This window comes from Cryptomeria japonica, chromosome 2 (assembly GCF_030272615.1).
Source record: "Cryptomeria japonica chromosome 2, Sugi_1.0, whole genome shotgun sequence".
NCBI lineage: Eukaryota > Viridiplantae > Streptophyta > Pinopsida > Cupressales > Cupressaceae > Cryptomeria > Cryptomeria japonica.
In genome coordinates this window covers 213,780,256-213,804,114 of record NC_081406.1, presented here as the reverse complement: position 1 = coordinate 213,804,114, position 23,859 = coordinate 213,780,256, and positions in this window count along the sequence as shown.

Here is a 23,859-nt window from a genome sequence, read left to right as displayed (position 1 = left end):
TCATATTATAATCTGTCGTCAATATTACATGTCCTCCAACACCCGGAGGTGGTACAATATATGACAGCCGAAGGGGTGCGACACAACCGTCGCGACTCCAACTACCTACCTGTCGGCTAACTAACTATTGATAATTAACATTACTAACTATACACTTTTTCCCGATAACATCATCCCCCCCAAAAAAGAAGTCGTCTCCGACGACTAACAACAAAATGGAGACAATGTAATATAGATATACAACCAAGATAAAGTCAAGGAGGGGGCTGAGGAAGCGTCCCTGAAGTCGAAGGGTGAGATGCGGGTGTCTGGGCCGCCAGGCGGGCGTGGAGCTCATAGACCTGCTGGGTGCGTGCTGCCACATCCCGCTCTGCCACCAACACCTTCTCTAAGGCCGTCTTCACCATAAGCGCAGCCTCCAGTAGCTCCTTCTCCTTGGTATCGGCGGACTCTGTCATGCGAACCAACTGAGCCTGAACAACATCTAACTCCTGCTGGACGAGACTCCGCACACTCTGCTCCTCCGAAAGACGGGTGTCCACCGCAACCTTCTCTGTGCGGGCTGTCTCAAGCTGTGCTACCAACTCTGATCTCTCGGCTGCCCACGAGGCTTGTTGTCTGGCCATGTCCTGCTCTAACTCAACTCGAGCAGCCTCGCGAACCGCAGACTCATGCTGTGTCTCGCGTAAGGCATAGTAGGCCTCCCTGTAAACCTGCTCAATCTCCCGGACGAGAGTCGTCACCCTACTCTCCACGACGGGCTGAGGCACACTCCAAGCCTCCAACATCGCATCCGTCTAGATAACTGGCCACCCTCGTGCCTCAAAACATGAAGTGAAAGCTGCGGGACAGCCGTCTCGCATAAACTGGAGGACCTGCTCTAATTCCTCCACAACCTGCTGCAGAGCTCGTGTCTGAGCCGCGGCCACCACTTGCCGACCCCTTGTCACCATATCTGCCAAGTAAACCTCAATATCCTCCCCATCCAGCCTCGATGTAGGTACAGGAAGCCCACGTGGTAACTCAAAAGTCTCCTCAACCACACCTGCTGCATCCTGCTGGCACAATGGTGTCTCCCCCGCCCCCTCAAGTGTAGCAGTCGCCTGCTCTGGGCCGGTAGGAACACCCTCTCTAGTCACCTGTCCCTCTGCTGGTGCCTGCGTCTCCGCCGAGGAATCCTCCAGATCCACCACCTCAGTGGGAGGCTCTCGCCGAGGTGAGAATACAGCTGCTCCTACGGGTGGCATCACTGTCATCTGGAATCCCCGGGTCAGCCAACTCCCCATAGCCGCCACCGATGGAGCTGCACTCAACACCTCCGACCCTCTCTCCCCCTCGGAAACATGTCCTGCGATGGGCTCCTCTAACAAGGAGGCAGCAACCGTCACCACTGCATCGGATCCCACAACGTCCAGTCGCACCTGAGGCTCCGTCTCAACCATCTCCTCTGCCACGCCTCCCTGCGGTGGACCACACAACTCCGCCCTGCTGTCAGTACATGCCTCTGCGGGAGTCGGTCCTGCGGCTGGTGCACAAGCCTGCTGCGGTGGTATGGCGGAAGGTGATGCGGCCGGCTGCATGGGCCCGAGTGTAACGAGCGTGCGGCTCTGCCCAAATGCCGGAATCGAAGTACTGCCCGCCGACGACCCCACAAGTGTGCCAAGTGGGAGTGTGGGTGGTGCAAACAACACTCGCTCTCCGGCGGGCTCCATCCTCCCCTCGTCTTTGGCCCGACTGCTGCTGTCATCCTCATCCTCCGAATACTCGGAATCCTCTGCATTGCTAGAAGTTTCTCGCCCACTATCCGGTTCTGCTGCGGTGGTCTCTAATATCCGTTTCCGCTTCGCGGAAGAGTGTCCAATATCTAGGTGTCGCCAATGCATGATAGGAGGCTCACCCTCCGCCAAAGGTCCCTGTGGCCGTACCTCCAACTCAGCCTCTGGCACTGCTTCCCGCGTGGCCTCTAAAAACAGTCCAATGGCATAGTGGGGCATGTAAAAGGTGCGCTGCTCCATCATCAAGAATGCGCACATCCGCTCTGATAACAAGGTAGCCCAATCATACACGACACCGTTCAGTAACCCGTTCATCAATACGATCTGTGGCAGAGCGATGTCGGATGCCCTACCCGACCCTGTCAACCTGCTTTTGATGACGTCCATTATGCACCGCCAATGACCCTCTGCGACAAAGGACCTACGCATCCCACGACCCTTCGTGGCGTCTACGATGCTCGCCAACTCTGCTGGGGTCAAGTCTTGGGACACTCGCGTAATCCAATGTTCCTTTTCCTCCCGTGTCATCTTCTTGGCCTTCAAGTCCACTTTCTTGCCATGTATGCCTGGGATGCCAAATACTCTCGTGAAATCTGCAGGTTTGGAGGATATGGTGATATCCTTCCCAAGGTACTCAAATGTGCTCGTCCGTGAATGGCTATCAAAGGTATCAACCATATATCGCAATGCTCCCACGTACTCGCGAATGGCGAACACAGGCATCCGAATAGCCCATCCCTGCTTTGCGAAGACTTGTCTTCACCAAATTATCATCCGGCGTTTCTTGCCACCATTTCCGACATTCCACCCCATTCAATCCCTCAAAGGTGATATTCTGTGAAGTGAAGGTGTTCTTCCCTCGTGCGGTAGGCTGCTGTGGTGTCTTTTTCTTCTGCCTGGCTTCCATTGTGCCACCTGCTATTCGAACACCTGAAGGAAGAATACGTGCATCCGGCTTCCTATGGCTGCTATCCTGCAACTGTTTTTTCCAATTTCTTTTTCCCGCAGACTCCATTGACTTGGTAACCACTTCTTGATTTTCCCTTGTCGGACGGAAGACACCTAACTACCTCCTGGCAGGTAGGCTGTACGGCGGTAATCCCCAACTACCTCCCGCTAGTAAAAAGCTCAAAAAAAAGTCCTCTTGTCCACCTCCCGCACTATATATCTCCGCCTATGTTTGTGAATACCGCACGGTAGCTTCTTGTCCGCCTATTTTTGTGAACACTGCACGGTAGCTTCTTGCTCTATCTTCTGTGTACAGTCAGAGGTAAAACTTCAACTGGATACAAAAGCAGGAGTGAGTGAATCTGCAGAATACATGGAGTGTGCTGGTGCCATTACAAGGGGGAATTCAGATGCACATGGTTGCGAGTGGATGAGTATTGGTCATATTTCTAAAGTAACGGACGGGCACATTTCCAAAGAATCAGAACTGGGTTTGGATGCATCAACTGGACCACTGCATGGCCATGAAGTGACCACCCGTTCTCCGTCAGCTGAGCTTAAAGTCCCTGTAAATATTGATTCAGGCTCTCCAAAACAAAAAGATGAAGACCTTCCTATTCCTTGTCAGACTGAAGAAAAGGATAAGAGAACCGAGCCTTGCCAAAAAAAGGGCACTCGACTTACTCATTCGTGTTCTATCAATACAAGCAGGTCATCAATTAATACTAATCTGTCTGATGACCAACCCAGCATTATACCTGTGAAAGTGGTTGATGAGTCCATGGACTGGAAAGGTTTGATAAAGCCAACATCAGAATGCGGGGTTGCAGGGGACTGTGACACATTCGAACCCCTTCCTCTTCCTGTTTCGATTTCAGTCGAAGTTGGCGAACTCCACTACGCGACTCTGGCATCCAACTCCAACTTCTCCCGCACACTTTCCTTCGCTGCGTTACGTGCGATGTTTTTCCTTTAACGTGTGCAGTGCGGTGGTTGCTTCCTCCGCGTGCGGTGTTTGCTTGTTGTGCGGTGTTTGGTTGGTGCAGGGTTCGGCGGCTGCTTTTCTTTCTTCGGCAGTGCCTCTTCCTTGCGGCGTTTCCCTTCGGCGGCGTTCCTTAGCGTGCGGTGTTAAGAAAATCCTTTCGTTTGGCAGCCTTTATCTCCCATGGCCTTCGGTGGGTTCCATCGCACGGTGGCTCCACCGTTGGTGGTTCCACCGCACGATGGCTTCCACCGTCGGTGGTTCCACCGCACGGTGGCTTCCACCGTCGGTGGTTCGACCGCACGGTGGCTTCCACCGTCGGTGGTGCCATCGCCGGGGGTTCCACCGCACGGTGGCTTCCACCGTCGGTGGTGCCACCACGTGTCCACCGTACGGTGGTCTCTTTTTTTTCGTTTTTCTTTTTTTTTTTTTTTTTCTTTTTTTTTCAATTTTTTTTCAATTTTTTTCAAATTTCCGTATATATATATATTTTTTCAAATTTTCTAAATTTTTTTTTCATTTTCTTTCACTATCTGACTGCCACTGCGCGCCTCCTGTCGGGCTGCTCCTGTGCGCCTCCAGCCTCTGGTGATACACTTTCAGTTTTGACCCGTTGACGCCCTCTGGAATTTCCTGTCCGTCAAGGGTCGAGAGCTTGACCGATCCATTCGCTGCGACCTCTCGAATCCTGTAAGGACTTAGCCACTTCACTCTGAACTTGCCGGGCTTAATCTCGTTCCGTCCGTTATACTTTAGGACTAATTGGCCCGGCGTGAACCTCGCCCGCCGAATGTGTTGGTCATGCCAATATTTCCTGCGTTGCTGGGCCACGTCTGTCACCCATTGTGCCATCGTCCGTCTTTCATCCAACTTATTTAGGGCGTATAGTCTCTCTCAAAGGCTTTCCATGTTGCCTAACCTGTTGTCAATAGCGATTCTGAGACTTGGCACCATGAATTCCACTGGTACCACAGCCTCCTGGCCGTACATCAATTGGAAAGGTGTCTGCCCGGTGGTTACTTTGTAAGTTGTTCGGTACGCCCAAAGTACCGACGGCAGACGCTCCTCCCAGTCTTCTTTTTCAACCCCACAGGACTTATAAATTACTGACACCATGATTTTGTTGGTCGCCTCAGCCTGACCGTTTGCCCTGGGATAGTACGGACTTGATAGGGAATGAAAAATTTTGAACTCGGTTGTCAGTAGTCGAATAATATGATTTACAAAGTGCCCCCCTCTATCACTTGTCAGTTGAATAGGTATTTCGTACCGGGTGATAATCTGTTCATAAATGAATTTCGCCGTACTGACGGCGGAATTGTCTGCCAAAGCCCTCGCTTCGACCCATTTGGTCAAATATTCTGTCGCCACGACAATGTATCTACATCGTCGGGCGCGACTCGGTTTCAATGGACCAACGAAGTCTAACCCCCATCTTTCGAACAACTCTTGAGCATGCGATGGGTTAAGTGGCATGAAATCTCTCTTTAACGGTCGCCCAGCACGCTGACATGTATCACAACTTGTCACCCATTCTCTGGCGTCATTATGCAGTGTCGGCCACCATAAGCCAGCTAGTAGGACCTTCCTTGCTGTCGTATCCGGTCCCATGTGTCCTCCAGCGGCCCCTTCATGGGCTTCTCTCAATACTCCTGGGATTTCCTCTTCCAAGACGCATCGTCGTAGGATCTGGTCAGGTCCCATTTTGTAGAGAAGGCCATTTATAAGTTGGAATGTTCGGCTTCTTAATACAAGTTTCCGTCTTTCGCCTGCTGACATTTCCTTAGGAAATTTTGACGTTGACAGGTATTCACCCACACTCGTATACCAATGAGGAAGGATGGCAATGCGGAAAAGATGGGCGTCCGGAAAATCCTCGCTAACGCCTTCGGCCGGCTCTCCCGACTTGATCCGTGATAGCTGGTCGGCTATGACATGGCTCCTGCCAGGTCTGACAATGATGTTGAACGTAAATTCTTGTAACAGCAACAGCCATCGACTAATTCGCCCCTGGATGATTGGCTTGTTCACCAAATACATCAACGCCTGGTGATCCACATAAAATGTGAATGGTGTCGCCAATAGGTAATGTCGGAATTTTTGGACGGAGTATACCATGCCGAGGGCTTCTCTCTCCGTCGTGCTGTAGTTCCTTTCTGCGTTTGACAAGAGTCGACTTGCAAAATACACTGGGTGGTCCAGCCCGTGGCTGCCAACCTGTGCCAGGGTGGCCCCTATGGCGAAGTTGGATGCGTCGACATGTAGATGGAACTCCTTGTCCCAGTCCGGGTATGTCAAGATTGGCGCACCCACCAACCGTGACTTTAACTCTTGAAAAGCCTCTTCTTGGGCCATCCCCCAGACGTACGGCTCCCCCCTTCGTGTCAGCCTATCAAGTGGGTATGATACTTGGGCAAAGTTCTTAATAAACCGCCTATAATACCCGATGTGTCCAAGAAATGACTTGACGCCAGTGACATCGTCGGGCGCCTCCATCTCCACAATGACCCGTATTTTGTCAGGGTCCGTCTTCAGTCTAGCCTTGCAGACGATGTGCCCTAGTAACTTGCCCTGAGGCACCATGAATCTGCATTTCTTGGGATTTAGGGCGAGGCGGGCTCGTCGGCATCTCTCCATGCATTCGCCAAGTGCGGCCAGATGTGCCTCCTCCGTGCTGTAAATGGACCAATCATCCAAGAATGCTTTGAAGTTTCCCACGGACATTTTATCGAAGATATGGAGGATTATCCGTTGAAAGGTAGCTGGCGCGTTGCACAACCCGAATGGCATCAGGTTGTATGCATAGACGCCATCTTCTACGATAAAGGTGGTCTTCAATTTGCCCTCCTCTGCAATGGAAATTTGATTATATCCGGAGAATCCATCCATAAATGAATAAATTTCGTGACCCGCGACTTCCTCGAGGATGGTGTCTGTGAGTGGTATGGGAAATGGATCTTTAATTGTGATAGCATTCAAACACCTGAAGTCTACACAGATTCTTATCTGATCGGCCTCCTTTTTCAAGGATATCACAATGGGTGATACCCATTCACTCGTCTGGACCTTGAAGATAATCCCTGCTTCAAGCATGCGGTCAATTTCGTTATTTACCCTGGCTGCATAATTTTTGTTCATCCTGTATGGCCTCTTCCATACGGGCATGGCTCCGGGAACCAGAGGGATCCGATGTACACAAAGTTCTTGCGGTACCCCCTTGAGGTCCTTATACGTCCAAGCGAACACATCTTTGTATTCTGTGAAGATTTTGAACGCCGCCGTCTTTAAGACCGGATTCCAGTCGTCGCCTACCAGAATATTTTTCTGTTCTGAAGTTTCTCCAAGGTTTGTAACTTGAAGTGCGGATTCTTCGTACCTTATGGGCTTACTTTTGTCAAACTGGTGCGCTGGTGCGTCATCCACAGGGACATCCCCTTCCTTGTATTGTCCGTACTCTAGCGGAAACTCGTTCATGTCAGGTCCTTCAATCCCCAACATATTGCACCCGTACAATAATTCATAGTCTTCCATTTGCCAATGGAAGAGCCCTCTCAAAGAATCCGTCTCATCCTCAGAACAGGCTTGAATTCCTAAGATGCCTTCGTCATCTGGTTCCCTGCCCTCTTTTCCTTCGTCGGTATCGTCTCCGTCGGATTCTGACTCTGACGCCAACTCTTCACTGACCAGTTGAGTTTTGAGGTCAATGGTATACCTTCGGCCAGCCTTTTCCATGGACAAGGTGTTCTTCTTCCAATTGTGGTTTGCTTTGGTCGCCACCAACCAGCCTCTGCCGAGGATGGCATCATACCCCTTCTTCTTCAATGGGATGACCACAAAATTCAAGACGAACGGCTGTGTTCCGATCGTCACTGGTTGCGCCATGAGTGTGCCAAGCGGCTTGATGCCGTGTTGGTCTGCTCCCAATAAATTAAAGGTGGATGGCCAGAGAGTAGGTTTACCCAATTTTTTCCATGTTTCCTCTGGCAAGACATTTACTCCCGACCCGCCGTCGACAATTGTGTCGGTCAGGACGGTGCCCAATATACCCATTTCCACCACTGCTGGGTGTCTACCATTATTGATCGTCAGGGTTAATGGGTCTGCCGCTGTCTCGCCAAGGTTGTCCTTGCCATGTATTGGTTGGCCTATTGGGGTTATTATTGCGGATTGCAACAATGTCGCTCGCAAGTGCGGCATACTTTCCAGGAGGTCCTTCATTTTGACGGGTATTTCGACCTGTAACAGTTGGTTTATAATGTTTGTTTCTCCTTTAGAGCGAGAAGTACCCGCAAGCCCCTGTGCATCCTTGCTCATTGACATCTCCTTCTCCAATTCCGCTCGTGCCTCCAGTGCCTTTCGTTTTTCCGTGCGGGGATCTGGATAAGTGGCTGCTTTCGTCTTGGACCTTGTTATGGCGAGTGCATCTTCCGTTTCCACATTCAACAGGTTCACGCCAGATTTGGGACAATTGCCATCATCATGGTCCCCCAGACCGCACCACTTGCAAAGTTTTTGTGGTGCTTCCTCCACTGTACAGTCTCTGGCGAAATGCCCCCAGTGATTACAAGCTCGGCATTGTATCATCGGCCGCCCTTTAGCGTCGTATTGGATTCGGCTTCTATTATTCGTATTGTTATTATTACCTCTTCCTCGCTTGTTGTTTCGATAGCCGCCAGATGAGGCGTTGTTGCTCGTAGGCTGGGACGTGCCGGCTGACGCAGATGGTTCTATAAAGAGAACCTGTTGGTTACGTGTCCTCATATTGTACGGACACTCCTTGGTAAGGTGCCCGGCAATCTGGCAAATATCGCAAAATGCTTTTTTCGGACAAGACCCCTTGGTGTGTCCGTCGGTACGGCAGTCCGTGCACCATAACTCCCCTTCGTCGCCCTTGCTTGTGCTTCCTTTGGTTGCCTTTATCTCTCTCATCATTCGCTCCATATCTTTCTGGAGAGCCCGTACCTTCCGATTAGAGTCGTCATCACTGCTATCACTTTTGTCAGAAGAGGAATCATCCTCCGATGAGGATTTATTTTTCTTCTTCTTGGACGTCTTCTGTTCACTTTCTAAATCCATTGCCCTGTTATAGGCGTCGGAATATGAAGAGGGAGGTACTATCTTCATTTTTCGTCTAAGGGATTTCTTGAGACCTTCCACGAACCACCGTTTTTTCAGTCCGTCTGCCGGCTGGTTCTCCATCTTTCCTAGCAGCTCTTTGAGCCGCCGATTGTAGGTTCGAACAGTCTCGTCCTTTCTCTGTTTCGTGCCGTAGATTTCGGCTACGATCTCATTATCGTCTCTTAGGAGACGAAACTCTGCTTGAAATTCCTTCTTCAAGTCTGCCCATGTGCCAATTTTAGCCTTATCCGTATCCGAAAACCAGTCGATGGCTACGCCACTCAGGGTTGCGGGAAACTGTGTTACCCACTCGTCCTCATCGGTAACACCATTCGCTCCCCAAATTGTTTCACAAGTGCGACAGTGGCGGACAGGGTCTTCTTTCCCATCCCCATGGAACTTTGGAAGTTTTTGTTTTTGTGCCATACCTTGCCTTTTTACTACTGGTGGCTGTTGTCCTACTCCAGATGGGTCAGATCCTATAAGGGGTGCTTGACCGCCGTGCCCCAGTGTCCCTCCAACACTCCTGGCAGCCCCGGTGTCTTCTCCCTCTTCTGCCTCCTCCCCACTCCTTGGAGTTTTCCTAGCCTCTGGTGTGTGTGGCAAGTCCCTCAAATCCTTCAACTGAGTTTTGGTACACTCTATCCTACGGCGGGTTTCCGCAAGTAACTCCTCCCGACTCCGTGGGTGGCCGCTGGCCTCACCGTCCCCTTCGAAGCGTTCCTCCTCTCTTCGCTTATACCTCTGTCGCCTTTCCGCTTGCTGTTCAAGGATCAAGGCACGTTGGGCTACTGCACATTCATCTATATATTGTTGCTTATTTTTGTCTTTATTCAGTGTATTGGGCATTAATTCCCAGACCGCTTTCTATATACTTAATGACATAAAAAGTAGAACACTTTTATTCATTCATAATGTGGAAGACAAGTTTATGCCAACAATATGACATCATTATTACAATAAGTGTTCTTTATTCCGCCCCGTATGGCTCACGGTTCACATGCCCCTGGCGCCATCTCGTTCTGCTTCCCGTTCCTCGTACTGCTGCAAAATTTGTTGGCGTCGCTCTTCCCGGGCAATCTCCTCCAAGCGAGCTTGTTGTGCCAACAATGCTTGTGCTAGCAGTCGGGGGAGATGGTTCATCAACCGATTTACCTCCGGACTCACTTCCAACGCTGTCCACACGGCACTTGGTGGGACTTCCGCCTCCGCCGCCTCTCGTCGCACGTAGGTCTGAATGGCTACTTGGAGTAGAATTGAAAATTCTCTCGTCGCCGTGTCTTCTCCTACGTAGAGTTCTGTTTGGGCATCGTCCACTTCTGGGTTTATTTCACCAACGGGTAGGCCCATTTGGTCTGTGCGCCATCCGTGTCTTCCGTTCCCGAGTTAGTCTAGGCAACGGCGCCAAATGTTTACCTCACTAGGTAAACAGGAAGAATACAAAAATCGAACAGTAATGCACAATGCAAATACAAAAGAAGTACCAGAATAAGCTTGCCATTAATGTCAAGGGATGTTCATATTATAATCTGTCGTCAATATTACATGTCCTCCAACACCCGGAGGTGGTACAATATATGACAGCCGAAGGGGTGCGACACAACCGTCGCGACTCCAACTACCTACCCGTCGGCTAACTAACTATTGATAATTAACATTACTAACTATACACTTTTTCCCGATAACAGTATGTGGCTTAATGAAGTAGCATGAATAGGGAAGGCAGATTTGGACTCCCCGTTGAATAATGATGAACAGTAAATACCCAACAGATACTGAGAGGGGGGGGGGTGAATCAGTATGGACAAAAACTTCTTCAACAACTTAAACTGCAAAGACTGCACTAACTGGTAAACAATATCACCAATCTAAATCAAGGCACTACCGGTAAAACACAGTATGACTGTAAAAGACATAAACTGGTAACATCTAGATCTTCTCAAAACCTAATATCTCATCTCAACTTCACCCATATGCTTAAGCAAGTAATACATCAGAAATACAATGACCATTGGATCAGCTTGCATTACCTCTTAACAGAAAACACTAAAACATCACATTAAAAAGCATCACACACAACACACTGATTTTTCACGTGGAAACCCAATTGGGAAAAACCACGGTGGGGATGAATACCCACAAGTTGTTCTTTAACTCTTCTGAAGTTCGCTCTGTTAGGAGCCTAGTCCGGTTAAAGACTTTACACTAGGTTCTGCTAGGAACCGATCCTGCTAGGGATCACCCGGTTAAGGGATGGCTAAATACTTTGTTAGAGGTTAAAACCCTGTTAAAGGTTACCTTGTAAGAGGATTTTAAGAACTCAATGATTTTGAGTCACCCTGTTAAAGGATTTACAAAAAGCCTGTTAAAGCTACCTGGTAAAGGGATTTTCCAATTGCCGAAATGGTTAGAAGTCAATAGGTAATACACTGATCTGATAACAACACTCAATGCCAAGGCAGATCCACTTCAGTTCCTTTACATCTGCAATCACACTCTACAGATCTCTACTCACTTCTCCGGTTTGGCAAGAATCACTTCACATACATTCATTTGCCAACAACTTCAAATGAAAATCATCATCGACCTTATAGACAACAATTAGGTCGGTGGTCAAAACCTAAAACCCTAAGCATCTAGGTTAACAATACAGTCGGTCCAATCCTAGCCGTTTAAACACATTACACAGGGTAAAACAATCTTGAACAAATCTCAAGATGTTCTCCATCGTCCGTTCTTCACCGCTTCTGGAAGCTGATAACCCATCACACACCCTCCACCGTTTACTAAGATTTTGCACATTCCCGAGGTAGATAGAATCAATCTTTTTCATGCAAGATCCTCAAGGAAATTCTTCACGCGCACAAGGCTGACGTGGTGTTGATGTGTTTTTCATGCACATGCGAACACTGAATAAAATACCTAAAGGTACCTTATCCTCTCTTGAATAAAGTTTCCCGACTGCTGAAGATCTCGCCGAAGGATCAGTCGAAGCAACTCCAAGGTTCTTGTATGTAGGTTCTTTACTCGTGGATAAGCTCTGTGGTATGATGTGATTTTGCTGGAATCACAAGGGGACTTACACTTGATGACTAAACGTCTGATTTGCTTTGAATATTGCTGGAACACAGGATTTCACTAGTTTAGATCTTGAAAAAAAAAGGAAAAGGATGAGGGCGAGGAAAGGATCTAATTCTGACACTAAGAATGTAAGAGCAATGAATGACCTTTGATGAAATTCTAACTAAGTCTTGTGTTGACATCCCAGGACCATCTCCACAAGGTTAGTGCAATCTTCAGAGGAAAGCTTTATGATGTTCAAATCATCACTACAGGCATAGACACCATCAGGCTGATGCATGTCAATGAAGAAGCGACAATTGAAGTTAAGCTTAAGCTGAATGATTCCAGTTGACTACACAAGGCAAGTCTGCAATCAACAAACTGCTAGTAGTATGGATATACAAATTTCACCATCAATCAAACACATTTCTTTCACTCATCTAATGACATGAAATCAAAACTGAGAAGTATAAAGACCATGGAAATTGTTGAATCGACCCATAGATTTCACCATTTCTTCAATGAAGTTTTACAAGCCTTTTACAACAACATCTTGGCAACAATCTTTGCCTTCTCTTTCTATTCTACTCTAATTGCTATACTATTAACTGACTTATTCACTATTTCTAACTATTCACCTTCTAACTCCTAACTAACTATCCGCCTTTACAAATGAGGAGCCAGGGCTTATATAGTGCCCACAATACAATTCAATAGCTTAGATCAATTTGAGATCAATGGCCAAGATTTTACAATGAAACCCTAATTAGGGTTTGTTACAATAAACTCAATTCTGGCCCATGAAATAATTGCATTATTTGGACACATGTCTTCTCTGGAATATTCAACCAATGGAGAATCGGGATAGGTACATCGAAGTTTGTGCCATCTCCCATGAGTTAGGTACATTGAATCTGGACATGCTGAGGTGGACCAACCCGACTGGAGGAGTGATGATTGGGATGCCACCTTGTCCGACACTTGGTTGATGTTCAATTTGGTGATGTTTAGAAGCTAACTTTAATTAACTCTTTTGAAACTATTGGCATCTTCAACGGACCCTTGCTTTAACCTCGTTTGTCTTTGATGTGCAGGATGGATGGTGTACCTTTCCTTCAAACGCTGGACTGGGAGAGGCCGTCCTTGATGATGTTGGGCTGGAGAAGGTCGTCCTTGATGATGCTGGGCTGGAGAAGGTCATCCTTGTTGATGCTGGACTGGAGAAGGTCGTCCTTGTTGATGTCGGATTGGAGAAGGTCGCCTTTTAACTGCAAGACAAACAAAAAGATGATTAAGGACACATGATATATTCATTTCAAAATAGCATTTTCAACTTACATCATCAATGAAAAGATATCAACATGAAACTTGCCCAAGATTTTCTCCAGGAACAGACCCTATAAGAATTTCGCCCTGGACCCTTTGGAAGGGTCAGGAGCAAAATTCCAACTTTAGCTCAAAATTCACATTTTTGAAGGTCAAACATCTTTCCAAGGCATTCCAAATAGCTTTTCTCACCCTAGTCCAGGCTTAACTTAGCACAAAATTTGGAGAAAAGGATGGTTTTAGTGTTTTTCGCTCTGGACCCTTTGGAAGGGTCAGGAGCGAATTTCTTTGTTTGTAGCTCATTTTTCATCATTCCAACTTCAATCCACCTCACAAGGCTAGGAAATAGTTCTCTTCTTTCACCCAATCCAAGTTTGATTTGATTTTGTAAAGCAAAATAGGAGTTTTTAGGATTTTCGCCTTGGACCCTTTGGAAGGGTCAGGAGCGATTTTCCTCCTCTGGCCTAGAATCATCACTTTTGGAGACAAACATCAACTCAAAGGCAATCTCAAGGGCATCTTTTACCTTGGTCTAGGCATAGCTTAGCATAAATTTGAAAGGAATAAGTAGATTCTAGTATTTTCGCTCTGGACCCTTTGGAAGGGTCAGGAGCAAAAATCTTGTTTTTGGGCTATTTTGCCATCCTTTCAACTTCAAATCTCCTCCAAGGCATAGAACATCTTGTCTCACTCCTCTCCAGGGTATAAAAACCAAAATCTTGTCTTGATTTGCAAAGAAAAAAGGGGAATCTTAGAAATTTCGCTCTAGACCCTTTGGAAGGGTCAGGAGCGAATTTCTCATTAGGCTTCAAAATTTGCATTCTTGGCAACCAAAATCCACTCTAAGGCAATCCAAATGCCTTCTCACACCCTTGTCCAAGCTTGGCTTTGCTCAAATTTTGGAAAAAAGATGGTTTTAAGGATTTTTGCTCTGGACCCTTTGGAAGGGTCAGGAGCGAAAATCACTTCTAGGCTCAATTCCTTCATCTTTCATGGTTTCTAGCAACTTAAAGTCACTCTCAGGTGCAACTTCTCCTTGAATTTACCTTAGCCCACACTTGATCTAGCAAAAAATTGATAGCAAAGAGAGGTTTTGAGAAAATTCGCTCTGGACCCTTTGGAAGGGTCAGGAGCGAAAATCTCATTCTTGACCCAAAATCATCATTCTTTCAACTTGAAACTTCTTTGCAAGGTAGAATCTCATCCTTCATTGCCCTAGGAACAAGGTTTCATGTCCAAGAAAGGTTAAAAAGTAGGCTTATAAAGGAATTTCGCTCTGGACCCTTTGGAAGGGTCAGGAGCGAAATTTCCTTTCCTGGCTAAAATCCTTCATTTTCACAACTTCCAAACACTCTCAAAGGCAAGATCATGTCCATTTCCCCTTTCAACATGCTTTGGACATCACAATTTGGTCAAATAGGGAAGGAAATGAGGTCTAGGAGGATTTTCGCTCTGGACCCTTTGGAAGGGTCAGGAGCGAAAATCATGATTTGGGCTTGATTCTTCCTTTTTCCAACTCAAAATCACCTCAAGAGGTAACTAAACATCATCCTTCACCCAAGGGATAAGGTCTTAAGCCAAAACAAGGTCAAAAGAATAGGCTTGCAAGGAATTTCGCTCTGGACCCTTTGGAAGGGTCAGGAGGAAATTCACCTTCTTGGCTAGAATCCTTCATTTTTCAAAGCTTTCAAACATTTCCAACATCCAAACATGTCTACTCTTCCCTTCAAAATGCCTTGCAAATCAAAATTTGGTCAAATAAGGCCAGAAATGAGTCTTAGGTTGATTTTCGCTCTGGACCCTTTGGAAGGGTCAGGAGCGAAAATCTTGATTTAGGCTTTAATTGCTCATTTTTCAAACTTCAATCTTCTCCTGGAGGCAAATATAGATTGTTTTCCACTTGAGGAACTAGGTTTTAAGCCCATTCAAGGTAGCAAATGAGGATTATAGTGAATTTCGCTCTGGACCCTTTGGAAGGGTCAGGAGCGAAATTCCTAATCTTGGCCAAAATCCTTCACATTTCTACGTTCCATCACCTCAAACGGCAGAGACATGTTATTTCCTTCCCAAATTCGCCCACAGAACAAGGTTGGTATCCAAAACAAGGGAGCAAATGAGGCTTATGAAGAGTTTTGCTCTGGACCCTTTGGAAGGGTCAGGAGCGAAATTCCTATTTTTGGACAAGATCCTCACTTTTCAAAACACTTCTCAAGGCAAGAACACATCAAGACTCACACACAAAGCCTAATAAACTAGCGCCCATCCAAAACAAGGAAGGAAAATGAGAGTTATAAGGATTTTCGCTCTGGACCCTTTGGAAGGGTCAGGAGCAAAATTCCTCTCCCAGGCTAGAATCCATCATCCCAAGGTTTAAAATCTCCTCTCCAAGGCAAAGTTGCATCAAACCTTCTCAATTATGCCTCAAAAGTCTACAAACTTGGTCAAGCTAAGAAGAAAAAATAGAGGAAATAAGAATTTCGCTCTGGACCCTTTGGAAGGGAGAGGAGCGAAATTCACCTTAGGCCATGATCTTGACTTCATTTTTTTGCATTTCTTCATTCAAACAAGTACTTTTGCCTTCATTCAAGCCTGGGAATGCGTTAGTTCTAGCTTTTGGTCAAAGTAGAATGTCTTATGGAGAATTTTGCTCTGGACCCTTTGGAAGGGTCAGGAGCGAAATTCGCTTTGGACCCTTTGGAAGGGTTAGGAGCGAAATTTGACATTTTGGACTCTCCGTCAGGATCATTTTATGGAATACAACATTTAAGTATAAGAAAGAAGCTTTCTTATACTTTAAGTTATATTCCATATATACTTTCAGGATGTTTGAGAGTGGTTTCGGACCTCCAGGAGTTATATTGCAAAATCTAGTTTTTGGAGGATTCTTCAGTTTTCTAGACAGTCAAATTTCAGGATCAGGATATTCCAGACAGCCAAATTTCAGGATCAGGACATTCCAGACTTAGCCAAATTTCAGGGCATTTGAAGATCAGGATGACATTTCAGACTTCATCACTCACCAACTCGATCTAGCTCGGACCTTCAAGAATGATATCCACTCACAAAGCAAGACACAATTAGCAATGAGAGCAAAACAAGGCCCTAAGGAAGACTCTCAAAGAAACCCTAATTCCGGGGCCCTGTGGACTCACCCGGGCTCAAGCAAAGCCTGAAATCCAACGATCCCTTCGACAACACTCATCCTGCAAAGGCTAACAGACAAAACCCTAAAAGACCTAGAAAACAAACCCTAGAAAGCAAAAAGTAGGGGTCCCCATTTGCAATGGGGCGATGTGTGAATACGTCACAACACGTGGCAACACGATCTAATCTTCATTTCAATGCTAACTCATCACAGGATGTCGTTGGTCGAATCACACAGAAGCTGAGACTACCAATTGGTAGTCATATCAAATGAAACCCCGATACAAACTTTGCATATATCGGTTCACACTCCAACATACCGGTTCACTTTTTTGCATATACCAGTTCATACCATCATACCGATTCACTTGCCAGTTTGCTTACTTCAATATACTAGTTCATACTTCAGCATATTGACATCAATGACAACATACAATCCCATCATGTCATCAAACTCTGCACATATGCCAACACTTCCCCACTAAGTAGACCACCCCATGTTGGATACCCAAAGTGCTTGCCACTTGGGGCCAAGGGGTGCAAAGTCACGCCCTTGGGCTAAAATGAGGGATGTTTTGGGCACTTCATCTTGTTTTCTCATTCACCCTTCAATATGGTTGATTACTATATTTAAGTATGTTGTCTATTTATTAAGTTCAATATAATTTAATGTTGTCACTAATGATCATTGATGCAATTGTTAATAGATATAATTATTTGTTATTAAATCTTGACCCTAGTGTTGTGACCTAATCTCACATCACCCCATTCCAAATGGGGATCCCCTACTTTTCAGGTCCTCTTGGTCTTTTGGTTTTGGTCCTTTGGGTCTTTTTGCAGCAATCCCTTCGGTCTCCTTGGTTTGCAAGTGTTTTGATGAAATTTGATCAAGTTTGCAACTGTTTTGAGCAAACTTGACTAAGTTTGGAACTTGTGTCTATTTTAGGGTTTTTTCCCTACAAACTTAAATTTGAGGTCATTTTCTTAGGGTTTTGGAAAATTTGAATTTAGCAATGAAGTCAAGATCTTTCAAGGAAGCTACCAGTGAAACTTGAGTGAATTCTGAGCACCCACTATTTTTAGTAGTTTCTATTTTTAGTAAGTTTCATTGTGTCCCGGATTGGCCCTAATTTTGCGGCTAAACAAACTATTCTTAGTATTTTCTATTTTTACTAAGTTTCGCTATGTCTCGGATTGGCCTAATTTTGCATTTAAAAAAACTTATATTTTTAGCAGTTTCTATTTTTAGTAATTCTATTTTTAGTGTTACCTTGTCCCGGTTTGCCCTAATTTGATGTTTGGAACTACTTACTATTTTTAGTAAGTCTATTTTTGGCAGGTCCATCTCAGGTAGTGGTTAGGAAACTGATGGTAGAGTATTCCTGAAAATCCAAGTCCAAATCTGGAAAGTTGAAAAAGCAAGTAGATAATCAGAAAAGTGGCAAGTCTGGAATTCTTTCCTAAAGTGGGAAAAACATGAAAATTTCTTCTAAGGCAAGAGAAATCCATCTCAATTAAAAAATGACGTCCAAATCTAGGTGATGAGCTTAAAATCCAAGGCAAAGGGAGAAAGTTCTAAACTTGTCAAAATTCCTTCACCCTAATCAAAATGCACTTCAAATGAGGAATGGGTGCCAAATCATAGTCAAGGAGGATTCACAAATTTCCTTCATCCTTGCCATAATCCGCCCAACCAAAGAAGAGGGTGCCAAAATGCATTTAAGGAGGAAAATTAACATTTTCCAAAATTCCTCCACTCCTCCCAATATGTGCTCAAGGACAGAGTTGGGCGCCAAAACCATTGTGAGGAGGAATTTTCCTCTTGAAGGAAATTCCTCAACTACACCAGAAATGTGCTCTAGGATAGGTGGAGAGCGCCATAATCTAATGAAGGAGGAATTTCCAGCTTTCATAAAATTCCTTCACCTCATAAAAAATGTGCTCAAGAAAGATGAAGAGCGCCAGAATCTAGTCAAGGAGAATTTTCCTCCCAGGACGAAATTCCTTCACCATAGTTGAATTGCACCCAAGTGTAAAAATTTCCAGAATTCTTGGAAACAATTAAAAATTGGCTAAGTGTTGGAAATTCCTTCCTTCAAGATAGAATTCTTTGAAAAAATAGAAAATTGGAAGTATGAAGATTTTCTCTCCAGAACTCCGGACAAGACAAAATTTTTCAAACATGGAAAAAATGGTCTATTGACAGAAAATCTTTCTCCAGGACAAGGTATGCACGAGAACACAAGAAAATTCCTTCAAGACAAAATTCTCTCTAGAATGATTTTCTCTCCTAGAATTCTAGATGTACAGGATTCCTTTTGAAGTGGAAAAAATTGTTAAAATTCTTCCAAGGCAGGAAAATCTCCAAGTGTGAAGAGGATATTTCCTTGTTGGAATTCAAAATGGAGAACGTGCCAAGTGTGTCCGTAGGAGAATTGGAAGCCGTCATTACTATATTCGTTGCGTTCGCCATTAATGAATGAGATGATGGTTGTCCATTTTTGGATGAGAATCTTTTAACGTCATGATGGCATAGTGACGACGCATTCATTGCTGGGAATCTTTGACCAAGTGGCAGTTAATTTAGTGCATGGTGGCCGTCATAATGAGATGGTGGAGCATTTATTGTAGGTTGGACGAATTCGGATGAAGTGGTGCATTTAATGCACAGTGGCCGGTTTTGGAGATGATGGTGTATTAATTACATAATGGGTGACTTTTTGAATGTAGTGGGTAATCAATGTATTTTGGGTGCCATTTTGAGCAAAGGGTAATTAATTGATATTGGGCGTGATGCATCATTAATTTTTATTCCCACTATGCGGTGTCATACTTTGAATCTTTTGGTCAAACCCTAATTAGGGTTTGCATGTTTAATCTTGGCCGTTGATTGGTTTGTGATCTAGACCGTCCATTTTTCTCTTGGAGGCCTATAAAAGGGGGTCACCCCTTCACTTGTAAGGGGGGAGATTGTATGAAATTGTTGCGATAAGCTATTGAAGTAATAAACAATGATATATTGTTCTCTGATGGTATACACTTCTCTATTTTGTAGCTTGCATGGTTTCACTTTCCTCAATTAGATTTATTTTAAGCATTTAGATGAACAAGGTTGATTGCAGTGTTTTAAGGTGAAGATAGCTTGCTCATACCTTTTGTTGATAGATGATTTTTATCAACAATGCAAGGTTGGATTGAGCTATTTTATGTGTGTGCTTAACCTAAATTGTGGGATGGACATTGTTCTTTGATGGTGTTCATCAATGGTTTAAAATCTTTCAAACACAACCTCTAAAGATTGCATCCGCTTCATGTAGTTGTCTTCTAGTGGCGAAGTGAAGTGTGGTTGATCTCATCCGAAGCATTGCTATCCATTGAGTTCTTAGATTAGAATAGCCTTTCTAAACCCTTCCCATTTTATTTTATGCATTTTCTAATTGAAAAGTCCCCAAAATAGAGTTATTTCATTGCCAAATCATTCTTGGAATATCCTTTTAAGTTACAAATTTGCCTAAATCTTCTTTAAGTGTGTGTAAGTCCCCTTGGATTACCAGCATTTCACATCAAGCCAACTGAGTTCACATCCATTGCATAATTGGAACCTTGGAGTCAATTGTATGAACTTGTCGCTATCTTAGCATACATTGGACTTTGATCAAGAGAGGATAAAGTGACCGTTGGAAAACTTTATTCTGTGTTGGTGTGGTCACAAAACACCGCTCAATACCTAGTAGAATAAATTGGTCTTATGAATTACATTTCCTATGGTGACTAACACTATTGCAGGTTGACAATAAATTTTACTAGCGGGTTGCCTTAAACTTACGATTTAAGGGCAAAAGGAAGAATCTTCCTAAGTGGGGACATTACATGCCCATTCTGCTTGTCCAGGATTCTCATAAGTTTTCAACAGGCCCATTAGTGGATTATTAGGTATTCTTGTAGAAGTTGAAATGGTCTTTTTTGCGTCTACTTGCTCCATGATATCCATAATGCACCTGAAGAGCTGTGGCAATCCTTCTTCAATCTCTTAGAAGCCAACAAAATCCTTTAAGTTTTGGGTAAGCTTACACTTTGAGTACATCCGATGGATGAACTCTTTTAGGTCCTTTAGCTTTCCCATCTAAATTTTTCAATATTTTGTAATAAGACTTTTTGGGTTTTTGTCTTAATTTTTTGGGCCTTTTATCTCCATTTTCAATTACATTAATGACAAGAGTGGTAGATTTCACAGTCATAACAGCCCCGTTAGTTTCCATCACGGTTTTTGGTTAAGGCCATTTTTAGTGCATGGGGATGTCGATGTAGTGTTCAAAGCAAGACCCCTTTAAGTTTTAGAACAACTTATTCCTACACTTGCAAAAATGAAAAAAACATACCAAAATATTGGGCCAAAAGAGCTTTACCTTAGGACCATCAAAATGCAAAGGATGTTGTGGAAGACCAGTGCCGATTGTAGGGAATTACATGTATTGTAGAAATGCAGATATCTTCCAGGTTCTTGTGCTGCCTCCACCAAGCATGGAATTTATGCTATAAATCCACTTGAAAGTTTGTTATCTTGCCATGAAATCGGTTTGGCATGTATGCAGTCTTGGAGCAGCACCTTTAATAATTTCTTATGAAACCTAAGGGTGCATCCCCGGTCTTGAAAACTCCATCCCCGTACTGGGGGCATTTCGGGGATGTGGGGACAGCCCTCTGATGCTCCCCCTTTTACTTGAAATCGGAAATGTCGTCCCCTTTTTTGGAAATGTCATCCATTGATGCCGGGGGCGCTTGGCCGTCTCGAGGACGGCCGGGGATGTCCCCCAGCCATCTTGAGGACAGCCAGATGTCCCCGACATCAGAGAGGCTTAAAAACATACACTTTCAAGCTGCAAAGAAAACATGTTTTAATTGTTTTGTGGGCCCCTACCTCTCAAGTCGCCCTAAAAGTCATTAGGCAAAAGATTTTGACTCATTTGATCATTTGTATGAGAGGAAAAAAGTGGAGCAGCAAGATGGTTTGAAGCAAGCAGCCATTGAAAGAGGAGCAGCCGTCAGATGTTGATCTTGAAGACGTGGTCCAAGTTGATGAGGAGGAGACACCAAGGGATTGGTTGGGATAACGTTGGATGAAGTGGACATGGACAATGACTGTGGTAGAGACACAAAGGAGGACTCTGATTTTGCTGCAGTGTTAGCAGATGCAGATTAGGGGCAGCAGTGTACTTTGTTTTTTGTATTTTTGTATCGTAATTGAAAATGAAACTATATGGCAGCAGTGTAGCCTTTGGGCATTTTGTATGTTATTTTTTTTTTAATATCACATGTATATTGACAATGAATTTTGAACACAAATGTTGTATGTTAAAACTTAAGGTTCTATAGTGTTTTTATATGCATTCTATATTCATGTTTTCAAATGAATATAATGTATATATGCATGCTTTATCCATGTTTTCATATGAACATTTAAAATTTTCCCTATATTTAATAAACTATAAAGCCATCCCCTTTGCCATCCTCTAGCTAACCCCAAAATTGGCAAAAAGAATTGCCGTCCTAGAAACCTGCTCCCCGTCCCCTGCTGTCCTTGTCCCGGAAAACTCAAGGTAACATAGATAATTTCCATTGCAGCACTTGTTTTATGAGGATACCATCTCTCTCCCTTTGTGTGAATGATTTGGCAGGTTATTGTTATCATGCCAAAACCTTGATTGAGGAACTTCCCTAAAGCAAGGAGACTCGAAAAAGATGTCAACCATCCCTTTGGATTAAGGAGGTGAATGATTATAAAGGGATCATACTGCATGGCAACCCAAAGGACGTTAGTAACCATGCCTTTTACCTTTCATCATCACCAATGCTTATGAGAGCTTCTCATAACTCCTGGTCCACTCTGAGGATTCAGGTCAATTACTTTGCTCCATAACAATTGGGTTTGAATTGTAGAAGCATGTTTAGGTTAGAAACTGGCTGCTGCATTATACTCTATTGGTCAAACTTTGAGGCTAATGTCTTCAAAGTACACAAGGGGTTTGGATTGACACCATGAAAAGTTGAACTGCCATCTCTTTAGCACCTTATCGTCAAATTTAAAAGAGTGGCAGGCATTTTTTTGTCCATTACACTATTTCAATAAACAATCTGGTTTTCTCTGGATCCCCAGTGTGCTTGATTGTTGATACCATGCCATATACCATAGGTCTGGGCAAAGAAATTTGTGGTCAAACCCAATCCTTTAGAGTGCTATAATAATGGTTTGTCTTTACAGTCCTGCAAATACTGTTGACAACTGACTTCTATGAATTCCTATTATGTAAAGATTGGGACAAACAATTAAAAGTTATTTTTTCCTTTCAATTCTTTTGCCTTCTATATAAGGGACAAACAATTGAAAGTTACTTTTGCTTTCAGTCCTTTATACCCTTTTATGTATGGGTAAATTAACTAAGGCATAAAAGACTATATTACGACTTTAATTATTAATATTGAAGAGATTTTTCTTAAGAAAATTTCTTACAGGAAACCATTGGAAATAGTGGATAATTATTGGTCTTCATAACAGCACATCAATGAGACCTCTCTAAAATAATTCCTAACAACAAAATTAGTAGTTTCACGAGACTAATAACTCAATTTCAGGAACTAGTCTGAATAGGAAGTGGGCTTATTGCCATATTGAACAAACTAATTGCATTAACAATAAATATTGTGTTTCACATTTTCAATGGGACCTTCAATTTTAATCGCTTTATTGTGTGTAGTGGCTGTGAGAAAAGCTATGGCTATTGTCTACGGGCACATCTTTTTCGTTTCATTTTGGAGTTGATGCTTGTTGCATGGTAGCATTAAAATAAAAAATCTTGCGATTAACCCCAAGTTAATGCAACACACCCCATTTTTGGTGCTATTTCCCCGAGTTTTTGAAAATGTGGTTTTGAATTTTTAAAAACATGGCTTATTTTTACGCTAAAGGGAGGGAATACAAAGCACCAAAGATTTTGAAAATGGTTTTGAATTTTGTTTTGTCCAGACTGTTTTTGTTGTATAATTTTTACACTTAAAAGAGGCAAACAAATACAAGGCATGTAGACTGAAAATTTATAGTTAGGGCTTAAGGTCAGGGCATTAAAAGTTTTCATTTCAAGATTTACTTTGATTAATTTTATTTTAATATTAAAATTTGAAACATCAAAGAGGGTTTAGGTAAAATTCTAAGGCTGCCCCTAAAATAGTTGGCTGTGCTCCATGGCAAACACATTCTGCAGGAACACAAGGATTTTCTTACAAATAACTTTGTTGAGATATTTGATCTTTTGATCACGACAATGGCATCCTGCCACTTTTCTGCCAGATGGCATCGGTTTGATTGTTTGTACTACTAAATCATTCATATTTCAATGGTTGGTGGTTGCTGAACCTTCTTGTATTGGTTATGTTCTTTGCTTGTTATTTTTTTTGCATTCATAATTTGTCAGCGTCTGTTCTGGTTTATGATGTTGTTTACAACAAACA